We start from the raw sequence: 11,707 nt of genomic DNA, 5'->3' as shown, positions 1-11,707 counted from the left end.
AATGAAAGAAGTAAAGAAATTTAACAATTGGAGCAATTCTAAGAAAAGACACTTCAGAATAAAGTGGGATGTATATTTAATATTTTTCATATTATACAAACAAAAAGGCCCCTTTGAGACAGCCTGTGTCAAGTTACATCAAATCACTAACCCCAAGGGAGGCTTTGGTTTTTAATGAGTTCATGAATGGGCTCTGGTTTGGATAGATTCTCAGTGTTATTTTTCATCGGTACAGCCGGTAGTGGAAGGAATGAAGGCTTTAACACACCATCTGCTAATGCAGACTGAGCCAGAAAATAAGAGACTGATAAACAGAGGAAGGGAAAAAACTGAGTTAAATGTCTTGGGGGGGAGGGGGGTGAAGCTGGGAGGGGCACAAGGAAAGAAGAGAAACATCCAGGCGGAAATATTGAGAGCATGTCTGAGTGACAGAGGAAGAGTGGAAAAGGAGAATTAGTAGAATATCCTGGTTTCCCCTCCAGCTCTGCCGTTTTCTCTGGCCACACTTTTTTTCTCCATTCCACCCACTCTGCGAGCTGTGCAGCCCAAGTGAGTAAATCTACACTATAGAACTGCTGACAGCAGAACACTACAATACTGAACTCTAGATAATAGAACATAAGAAGAGAAGTTCATGTTTAAGCAATATAACATGATACGCTATGCTTATAGTCATGGCTAAAGAGCGTTTTTGGACACAATTATAAACTTATTTTCTGTTGATGACGACTACGTGGAAGGAGCAAACCAGTAACCAGTGTGGACCTGTAGTCCCCCTGTAGTCAATAATTGTAACCCTTAAAGGTGTCATGAACTGCCTTTTTTTATTAAGTTATACTGTTGTCTGAGGACAACTTATGACGTTCACGTGGTTTTTACATTCAAAAACATCATAATGAATAAGTAATAGGCTATTTTCTGCCTTGGTTTGATGGGCGTGTCGCACTGAAGACTGGGAAGTAAACGCCCACGGCTAGGATTGGATAAGATTTGCATAATTAATGAGTTAATTTCTCAGTTCATCACCCCTTTAAAGCTAATTTTTGATCACCAAAATGACATTTAATGGGGTTTTTTTTGTGAAAAAAATATTCATGCCTTAAAATAGTTTGAATGTAACTCTACACCCTTGCTTCATAGGTTCCATGAATATGTAAATGGGCCCGCCTCCACTCACTCACACAGGCTTGTACAAGTCAATGGCTGAATCCGAAATCACCCCCTATACCCTTAAATAGGGCATTATTTGAGGGGACATCCATTTGTAGTTGTGTCCGAAACCATAGTGGACGTTATCGAGTGCTCTCATTCTATCCCACATTGCACCGCAATAACGAGTGTACAGCTGATGTACACTCAATGGCTGTCTGAATTCGCTCACTCATTTATATTCACTCTTTCAAGTGAACTGTAGTGGACTAACGTATAGGGAATAGTGATTGAGGGTTTATTGGGAGATTTCGTATTCAGCGTTTCAGCCGATGTATCAGAATGGTAATGCGTTTTATGTATCGCTCTCAACAGGGTCAGACACATAACGGTAATTGATATGATTCGCTTTTTGCTTGATTACCTTATTAAAAAGCTAATAATGTAATGGCTAATGTTTCACAAACCATGTACTCAGAACGGCAGTGGAGAAAGGCATAGTTCCTCATCACATTGTAATATACATTATATATTTCACCCGCTATGTGCTAAATGTACCTGATTTTTCATATCAACAGAAAAATATACCAGAATAACCTTCTCTTGAGACTCCCCTGCTTCGCAACATAGTTAATGATATCCTAAAACCCGCACGTACGTTGACGTGATTGGTTATGAGACAGTTTGTGACGTAGAGAACACCAGTGATTTCACCAGTCTTTGGTTCACTGTAGTTTTAAAGAGAAAATACTCAACAATGGTGTTGACTTATGAATTTGCACATGGTTTATCTTACAGTATATTAAAAACACCACATAGACATAAATAACATTAAAAACGATTTTCACCACAGGGGGTCTTTAAAGGGCTAGTTCACCCAAAAATGAGAATTAGTCCATGATTTTCTCACCCTCAAGTCATCCTATATGGCATTATTCTTTCAGACGAATACAATCAGAGTTATATTCGGAGTTGAATTGGAAGTCAAATGCGTACGGCTTCCCGCCGGAAGTTAGTTATTTTAGTCTTTAAAGTTTTAAATATGGATATTTTTCTTATTTATTCCTTTGTTATATATCCTTTATTAACCCCCCGGAGTTGTGTGGAGCAGTTATATGATGGATAGATGCACTTTTATGGCCTTCATAAATGAGGCAACAATTCACTGCCATTATAATGCTTGGATTAGCCAGGACTTTTTTAATATAACTCAGATTTTATTTGTCTGATAGAAGAATGTCATATACACCTACACTGTAAAACATAATAAATTGACTTTACTTAGAAAAAGTGAGGAAACCGATTGCCTTAAAATTTTCAAGTAAAGCAGCGTATTATTTTTTTGTCGGCTAAACTTAACAAAATTTGTACAGAAAATTTGTTAATGAAGTTTACTTAACTCAAAATTATTAGTTATGTTAACTTGTTATTAGTGCTCACATTACTAGGAAAATATTAGGAAACCGATTGCCTTAAAATTCTCAAGTAAGTTGAACTTAAAAAAATAAGTGAAGACAAAAAGCAACAACTGAACTCCATTCAACACTTATTTATTACTTATCAATAGTCTACAGGTACTAAAAACAATTAAGTAAGCATTACTTAATTGCATTAAGCTGTTCTTACTTAAACCGTTTAAGTTTTGTCAACTTAATTCTATCTGGGATCTGAGGAAGTGTACTCCCAGAGTGCATTGTGGCATGAATAAATTAATTGCTTCGTTTGACTATTTTTAGCTTTATTTTACTATTTGTCTTTTGTCAGTATAACCCGAATAATGACAGCAAGTAAAATAGTAAAGGTCGTATTAATAGTAATAAAAAATTTAAAAAAAATTCCTTGTTACCATTGTTGTGTTTTGCATGCTGAATGTTGAAGTCTGTGTGTGACACACTCAAGCATGGTCAAATCATATTGTGACAAATATAGAGGGATCATATCAACTCAATTAAAAGGTTATGCCATTAATATTAGCATAAATAATGTTAAAAGATCATTATTTGACACTAAATATAGTTATGTTATACATCATTAATTGACAAATATTATATATATATATATATATATATATATATATATATATATATATATATATATATATATATATATATATATATATATATATATATATATATATATATATATATTTATTTATTTATTTATTTATTTATTTATATATTTATATATATATATATTTATTTTATTACTTCCCTTCTTTTGAAATCATACAACTATGATTTCTTGTTGCATTGCTGCATAGATGTTTAGATGTTTCTAAAAAAGGACTTATGCACGGTCTACACGCCCTTGATAACAGTGGATATGGAGAGCAGAGGTCACAAGTTTGTTAATATCAATGCAATAATACGATGGCATACAAGAGAGAAGAACTGAGGGGAAACTGGAGAAGAGGAATGAATGAAAAAAAGGTCTCATCGAAAGCAACAGCAGCTCCCGCTCCACAATGGGGGGCAATTACAGATAAATAGGGCAAGATAGCTGTTATCCAACTGTTCCTCCGACAATGCAGTCCTGACCTGAAATCAACACAGCACATGATAGAAGCACTAGTCTATTTCTGCTTCGCTCATTCTTTCTCCTCACCGCCACCTCCCCAGACACAAAGAGATGACGGAGATATTTCACCCATTTATGCGTCATCATTATAATTATTAATCCAGGTCGATGTGTATATGTATCTGTGAGTGTGCACACGTACTTGAGTTTATGGGTGGGTATGTGTGTGTGCACCAATCTTCCCCTATTATTCTCTGTGACTCACTCCCGTCATGTAAACACACATGCAGAGAGGTGAGAGGATGTTGTATAATCCTCCCCATTTCCTGTGTGGCTTTCTACATTCAGACAATACATGGCCTCATTGAGGTCAAGAAAGTCTTGGCCAGTACAGACTTACACACATACAACCGACACATTTAGACGCATTGCACTGTACATAAATCATATAAACGAATGGAAACAGACACCCATCAGTTCACTGTAAAAAGGTCAGTTGAAAAAGTGAGCAAATATTATTAAGTAAATAAACCATGCATAATTGAACAAAATAAGCTATGTGAACTTGACAATTCCACATAACTTAATTTTTTTAATTACGCATTTGAAGTTTATTTACTTAATTTTAAGACAACTGGTATCCTCACTTGTTTTATGTTAAGTCAACTGATCATTTTCTGTTAGCTTAATCTAAATAACACTTACTAATCTCATCTAAAATAAATATTAAATCTAATATATAATTTACAGTTTGATAATAATAATAATAAAATAACCCAATCTAAAATAAATTATATATTTAATATATGATAATTTTAAATGGCTAAAATGTACATATATATAATGTATAAATACATTTTATATATATATATATATATATATATATATATATATATATATATATATATATATATATATATATATATATATATATATATATATATATATATATATATATATATATATATATATATATATATATATATATACACTCTAAAAAAAAAAAAGGTTCTATATTGCTCCAAAAATGGTTCTTGGCTCGTAATCATAGGGGAACCTTTTTTAGTGCTATATAGCACCAATTTTGGTGCTTCAGTGGTTCTTCAGCGTTCTTCAGAGGTTCTTCAGCGGTTCTTCAGAGGTTCTTCACCGGTTCTTTGACTAAGGTGCTATATAGCACCTCTGAAGAACCGCTGAAGAACCACTGAAGCACCAAAATTGGTGCTATATAGCACTAAAAAAGGTTCCCCTATGATTACGAGCCTTTTTTTTTAGAATGTATATATATATATATATATATAAGCTGAATAAAGTAGAAGTGCATGGTTAGTGTGATGGGATTTCATTCTTTGGCTGCTGGTCAGTTGTCGTTACGTCAGTACAGTTACATAATGGTTGAACTACATTTAATATATTCATTCATTTAATTTTGCTCATATTTAGAGATGGAATTCATGCTGAATATGAGAAACATTGGTAGTCAGCCAAGTGACTCTTGGCGCAGATCTAGTGCTGTAGTGGGATCTGAAGCGAAATGAAAGGCTAGAAAGTGGTTCAGACATTGCAGAATATTTTTGTAAAAGTATGAGTCCCGTCTCAACCTGCAGAACCAGAATCCTGTTCCCTAAGTAGAACACATTCGCTAAGTTGCCATGGACACAATTTGGGCTCTCATCCTGTATTTTGATTGTGCAATAGTAACTAAGGGTGAATCACCGACTAGCGACCATTGCCATGGAGACTGGCTTCTCTCTCACATTATCTTGGAATTTTCAGAGCGATCACTTCAAGTTTAGTCTGAGAGAGAAAAAAATGAGAGATGGAAAGAAAGAATAATTCTAAACTTAGTGTAATACACAGATGCTATTTGAGGCTTGTAAACGCATGGTCTAAACTGACTGCAAAAAAATGTTTGTGCTCAGCATTCAGTGGTAACTCCATGACAAACTGTTTTATTTTGATTTATGCATTGTCATTTCTGATGATCAGTAATTGCTGTTACTAATGGTAAAAACCACCTAGAACCAGCCACCCCATCTTTTTCCACATAGAATTTTTAACACTGATTTAGGTAAATATTTTTATTTATATATACAGTCAAACCAAAAATTATTCAGACACCTATATGTTCAGATATATTTTTCTGCATTCATTTATGTAAGTGAAGAATAATAAAGTAAACTGACATATTATACCCCAAAACCATCATGTTTTGCTTAAGTGTTTTTTTTCTTTAATTGCTAATGCGACCTTTTACACCACAGACTGAACAAAATGAAGCATTATTTGGTCATTGGTTAACCTAAACTGATTGGTTGGTTGTAATCCATTACATACCTTCATTATCAAGATGAATTTGTTCTGACACAGTTTAAATTTGAGTTATTGTCATATTTTATTACCATTTTCTAAATAGCAAATAAACTTTGATAATGTGAGAAATTGTTGAAGGTGTCTGAATATATATATATATATATATATATATATATATATATATATATATATATATATATATATATATATATATATATATATATATATATATATATATATATATATATAGCCTAGAAAAAAAGGGTGTTCTTTTTTTTTTACTTTTTATTAATCAATAAATCCTGAAAAAAGTATCACAGGTTCCAAAAAAATATTAAGCAGCATAACTGTTTCCAAATAAATTATATTTTATATTAAAATAGAAAACAATTGTTATAAATTGTAATAATATTTCACAATATTACTGCCCCCCCACACCCCCCCCCCCGCCCCCTGTATTTTGATCAAATAAATGCAGGCTTGAGGAGCACAAGAGCACACTCTTTCAACAACATTAAAAATAGTAATGTTTCCAAACTTTTGACCGGTATACAGAATAGTTTTAAAATGTTGTAGGGGTATAGGGATTATATATATGAATTACCTTAATAATTTAGCGAAACTAAGCGTAGTAGCCTATTAAATCAGGCAATCCATGTAGGATTAATAATTTATGGGGAAAGGGAAATTTCCAGAAGTCCCTGCACAAACCATACATTTATTTGGATTATATTGATTTCTTTGTACATTAGTATGTTGATTTTTTTTTATGTTAATGTTTACTGCATCCTTTAAATGTCCTGTGTGTTACCCTGTTGGTTTTGTATTTATGCTCATGGATAACACTGATCTGTCTTTATTTGCTAAAGAGGTCAATGATGAATGTAAGTCATTATGTGGCATTTTCCTCCCTCATTATTATCAATGTCATAAACGAACAATTTAGTATAGGCTACTTTTAAAGTCCAATTCTACATTTATGTATATTTTACAATTAGACTTGCCTACATTTGTCATTTAATGGCATTGTATTTCTGGCAACCGCGTCTGCTAGTTTCTATTCTTCTCCTCAAATATTTCGAATGATAATGAATTGTTTGCATGCGTCCAGATTAGTGAGACATTTACAGGCTGCACAACAGTGACTCAGTATGGATCAGCTGTGCTTTCTGCCTCTAGTCCACAGCTGAGCGTTTCATTGACCAAGCACCACTGAGCGAACCGGCGGCTGATGGCAATCATTGTCTAACATGACCTAGTTACAGACCACAGCAGCACGATCCAATTAAGCACCCGCCCGCCCGCTGATGTACAGTTTGAAAGAAATCTTTCCACTTCGAAGAATTATGTTTCTTTATCGAACTCAAACAATTGTGAATTTTAACGGTTTGTGTGAGAAAAATGATTTCTTAAAGTAAAACGAATGGGGGTCAGCGTATGAATGCTGTGGCTTTCTGGCTGTCGAGTTTTTCAAAGTTCTATGGGAAATGAAATTGGGACGCAATCTGCCTGTTTTGTTATATGCAATAAAGTGCTGAATAATTACAGTAGGCTTTTTTCTTTTCTTTTTAAATGTGCCAGTTACGGGTCGCGCTCGGAAAGGGCGTGAGTGGCGTACTGTTTCCATGGTTACCTCCTCAGACAAACTCGACTTGTGTTTGCTGGAATCTTTTTTTGGAGAGAGTTGAAAATATGCACTCTGAGTGACTAACTTGTAATCTTCATTTTATCGACGCCGAAACGTTTGAAAACAATGTGGAATAATGATTACAAAACCATTACAGCCTAACCCCATCTACATGCGCGCGTAAACTCGTTGGTCCAGATGGGGGTTACTTACGGGTGACGCAATATTTCAAGTCATTTCGCGTAAGCAACCCAGCCTCAGCTAAATAAACTGGCAAAATAAACCTTATGAAACAATAGTCCTTGCGTAACATAACTGAACACAGAACTCCCATGTCATTTTAGAAACTCGAACGCAACTTTATTTTTTTAAAACATCGTTCACTCTAATATGTGGCATTTGTAATATTCTACTAAATCTTGCTTTCCTCTCATCTGTAACCCAGGCTCCCCCTTTATTTCCACACGAAGAGCTTGCCTCACTGAGACACGGCCTCCTTAATTCTCCGCCGATGACATTCTCTGGCCGCCTCTCAAGCTGTTTGAGAGAGAGAGAGAGAGAGAGAGAGAGAGAGAGAGAGAGAGAGAGAGAGAGAGACTGGCTGGCGGGCTGGCGAGCACGCGCTGCGGGTGTGCGCGCTCCCCTCCGCCGACTCTGGCGAATCCGGTCCGATCACGCCCCTTCGCTCCTTTTAAGGTGTGACGATGGCTGATGACGTAAAGCGTGAGGTGTGTGCGTTGGAAAATGAACATCAGTGAATGAAAAAAGCGCTCTGGAAGTCACTCATTGCCCACAGAAACGGTGCCGGTTATGTAACTCTATTTCATATGTACGGCAAGGAAGGCAAAAGTGTCTCGTCGCTGGAGATTCCTAACAACTTTTCTGTTAAAGTCGGGTTCTCTTTGCTTCCTCTGATTAGGTGAGTACAGCTGGTTGTTGCTTGGTTTAGTTTGTGAAATTAGAGCACACAAGAAGTGTGTCATTGTGTTAAAGGCGCCCGGTGCAAGCGCCCATAACGGGTTTACGGTGCTATGGACATTTCGAGTATTCGGTTAAAGTTGCAACAGATAGAACGTCAGTGTTTCGTTAGCGAGAACTGTAAGTAAATTGGTCTTTCTTGTAATAGCCTACATTCAATTTCTTTCTCTCTCTCTGAGATGTTAATGATTTTGTTTCTTAATTGATAAGGACAGTCTCTGCACTTTGTTCCTGTAGGCTACATTTGAAATGACATATTGCAAGAATCAAGATAGTTGCTGTGATATAAGTGTGTCAGATGGAGGGCAGATTAGTCTCTCCGTGAGTCTGCATATACATATTCATTCATTGACAGAAGTGACGTCTCTGTGTTTTTAATGGAGGTCAAGAGGAACCGCGGGGTAAAATCTTGTCTAGTCTGTCTTTTACAGTCTCTGACGGACCGAAGTCACACAAAGCTTTGATTAACCGATGCCTATATGCCAATTGAAAGTTTGAACGCATTAACCCTCAAAATAAGAGCACTTATGAAAAAACTGCAAGTTATGTAACACACATGACTTGAGAATCATGAGCCGGTGGCAGTGACGTCATGCCCTGGATTTCGTTGAGAGGAATAAAAAGTTATAACTGCTGACGATGTGCGCGCTGTTACCTTTTTCCATTTGAACTCACTAGTATTTGGTGATTTATGAATATTTTGTACCCTTAAATAACTTTTGATCTATCCAATTTGCTAATTTCATGTGTTTGTTCAATTGTTGGTGTTGCTTGTTCTGGAGAAAGTTAACAAATAGACACAAGTTATAAATTATTTGAAATATCGATGACTTGTTAGACTGTGCTATGAAGGCTTTACTGTCTGTAGTTTGATACGACGAGAGTTTTATATATAGGCCTACATCGCGCGCGGCCTCTCCGTGACGCGCATGAGCCACAGATGTCTTGGCAGAGCGCGAGAGCAGCCGTCAGTCCTCAATCTAATTGTTTTAATTTTTTGTTCTGTGGTTGCCTAAGTGAAACCAAAGTGACAAGTCATCAAAACACGAACAAAAGGGTTTATTTTGTTGTACTTTGTTTACATTTGAACAGCTGTTCCATTGAAAATCATTTAAAAAAAAATCCCTAAAAGTTGTGCTTAGCATTCCCCTCAGTTGTACAGCATTGCAAAACAATATAAGGCTGAAGGATTTGAAGGCCTTTTTGTTATAGCTAAAGTTTCATCGCCCACCCATCAACCCTTCATCTCCCTGAGCCTGGTCGTCAGTACCTGGATGGGAGATTTATGGGGAAACTAAGGCTGCTGTTGGAATGGGTATTAGTGAGGCCAGCAGATGGTGCTCACCCTGCACTCTGTCATAATACCCTAATTTAGTGATAGCGGCACTATACTGTAAAAAGGCACCATTCTTCAGATTAAATGTTAAAATAAAGTTATGATTATCTGCGGTCTTAAATTCCCAGGGAGTTTCTTGAAAAAGAGAAGGGGTAAAAACCCTGTATGCTGGCCAGATTTGCCCATTTGGCTAACCATGCTGGCACATCATCAAGGCCAGGGTGCATTTCCCAAAGCCAACTATGGTTGCAATAGATTTCAATGGAACTTGTGACCGTGGTTGGCAAACGATGCTTTTGGGAAACGCACCCCTTGTGCATATTGCACACTGCTGCTCTGTAAAGTGATTTGGGAGTGAAAAGGTGCTATAAATGAAGGGGGAAATATGGTCACAACATGGGTCAAATTTAGACCTGTTTGTCTTTCTGCACACAGAGCACTTAGGCTACATTCAGACTGCAGGTACATGTGGGTCACATAAGGGTCAGTTCACGACCATGATCTGTTCACACTGGAATCTGATATTGGCCCCATTTAAAACAACAATGTGAACAGCTGTGCAACAAAAAAACAATCTGAGGATCTGAGCAATAAAACGAAATTGAGCACTAAGGCTTGCGGTGTGAACATAGCCTTATTTGACAAATGATGTGCCCATTGATCCAAGAGCTTTTTGAGCAATGTTTTTTTGGAAATAGGTGACAGAATAAAACAAGCATGTAGTTCATGCTTTTTAGGCAACACTTATAACCGATTCAGATCTCCCTTGAACAAGAGTATCAGATCCATCAGATGTCACATTTGATTAAAACCTGTGCAGCTGGTTTCAAAACTCTGAACTTTCACACCTCATTCTTTCCCTTTCAGTAATTTCTCTCAATCCTGGTCCTCCTATAGTTTACCTGCTTGACTGCTCTTTGTTTACTGTCTAGTGTCTACCAAGCCCACAAAGAGCAAGAGATGCTGTATGTTTCACTTAAAGTCAGAATAGTCTTTGCTTCCCTATTGCAAAGTATATCCGAGTGAAACGGCTTCTTGAACAAGAAAAAATGTAGGGTGGGACTTGATTTTGTACATCGGGAATTGATTGAATCGTTGTATTGTTGTGGTTTGCTATTGCTGCGTGTCTCGCCCTTGCAAACACGTCATCAGAGAAGAGAAGAGATGTCACTGCGAGAGGGAGGGGAAGCTATTTTGATTTAAATATTGTGAGAATTTTTTTAAATAATAAATCTCCATATTCAAATATTCCATGCAATATTCCATATTCCTACATTGTTGTAGAACACATATTCCGGTAGGGTCTTATTGTCACATGAGTTAAATATTTGACTTTTTTTCCATTTATATTGCCTTGTTCAAAGAGAATAACAGGAATTCTGATTACGCGTACAAAGTGTAAAAAAATTTTTTTTTGTAAATGAGAATAAATATAGCCTACATGATTTATTTTAGAGCGTCAGGACCTTGTTTGATCTGTCTGTAGTGACAGTGTAGAGATGGGAGATTGAAAGATTGTGAATCAGTCTGTCATTGCTAATTAAGTTAGCAATTAATTAGACATGTTAGTAATGAGCTGATCGATATGCTAATTTAGCTACAAACATTTTGTAACTTTGCTGTGGCGCATATTAAATTAGACTGTGATGCTAGTACATTTTTAATTGGTCAATTGCAGTCCTCTAACCGCATATAGTGCACTATTTGACAGGACAGCCATTTATAGTGTTGTCCTAAACATAGAGGCATTATTGAGTGCAGTCATTCAATAATGCACCTCAATAATG

At 36.2% G+C, this 11,707-nt stretch overlaps 1 protein-coding gene across 2 annotated transcripts in view; it reads left to right on the top strand.

The window, feature by feature from the left end:
• The first annotated feature begins 8,293 nt into the window (after positions 1-8,293).
• npas2 (neuronal PAS domain protein 2) overlaps positions 8,294-11,707 on the top strand; it is a 73,959-nt gene continuing 70,545 nt past the window's right edge. The window contains exon 1 of one of the 2 annotated variants that reach the window (XM_079813747.1): positions 8,294-8,525. The gene's annotated coding sequence lies outside the window, so the exon portion shown is untranslated. The remainder of the gene's footprint in view (positions 8,526-11,707) is intronic. The other variant, XM_079813748.1, reaches the window with a different exon arrangement.

The sequence above is a fragment of the Gobio gobio genome (genome assembly GCF_949357685.1).
Source record: "Gobio gobio genome assembly, chromosome: 4".
Taxonomy (NCBI): Eukaryota; Metazoa; Chordata; class Actinopteri; order Cypriniformes; family Gobionidae; genus Gobio; species Gobio gobio.
The sequence above is the reverse complement of the archived record's forward strand: the minus strand, read 5'-3'. Positions and strand labels throughout refer to the sequence as shown.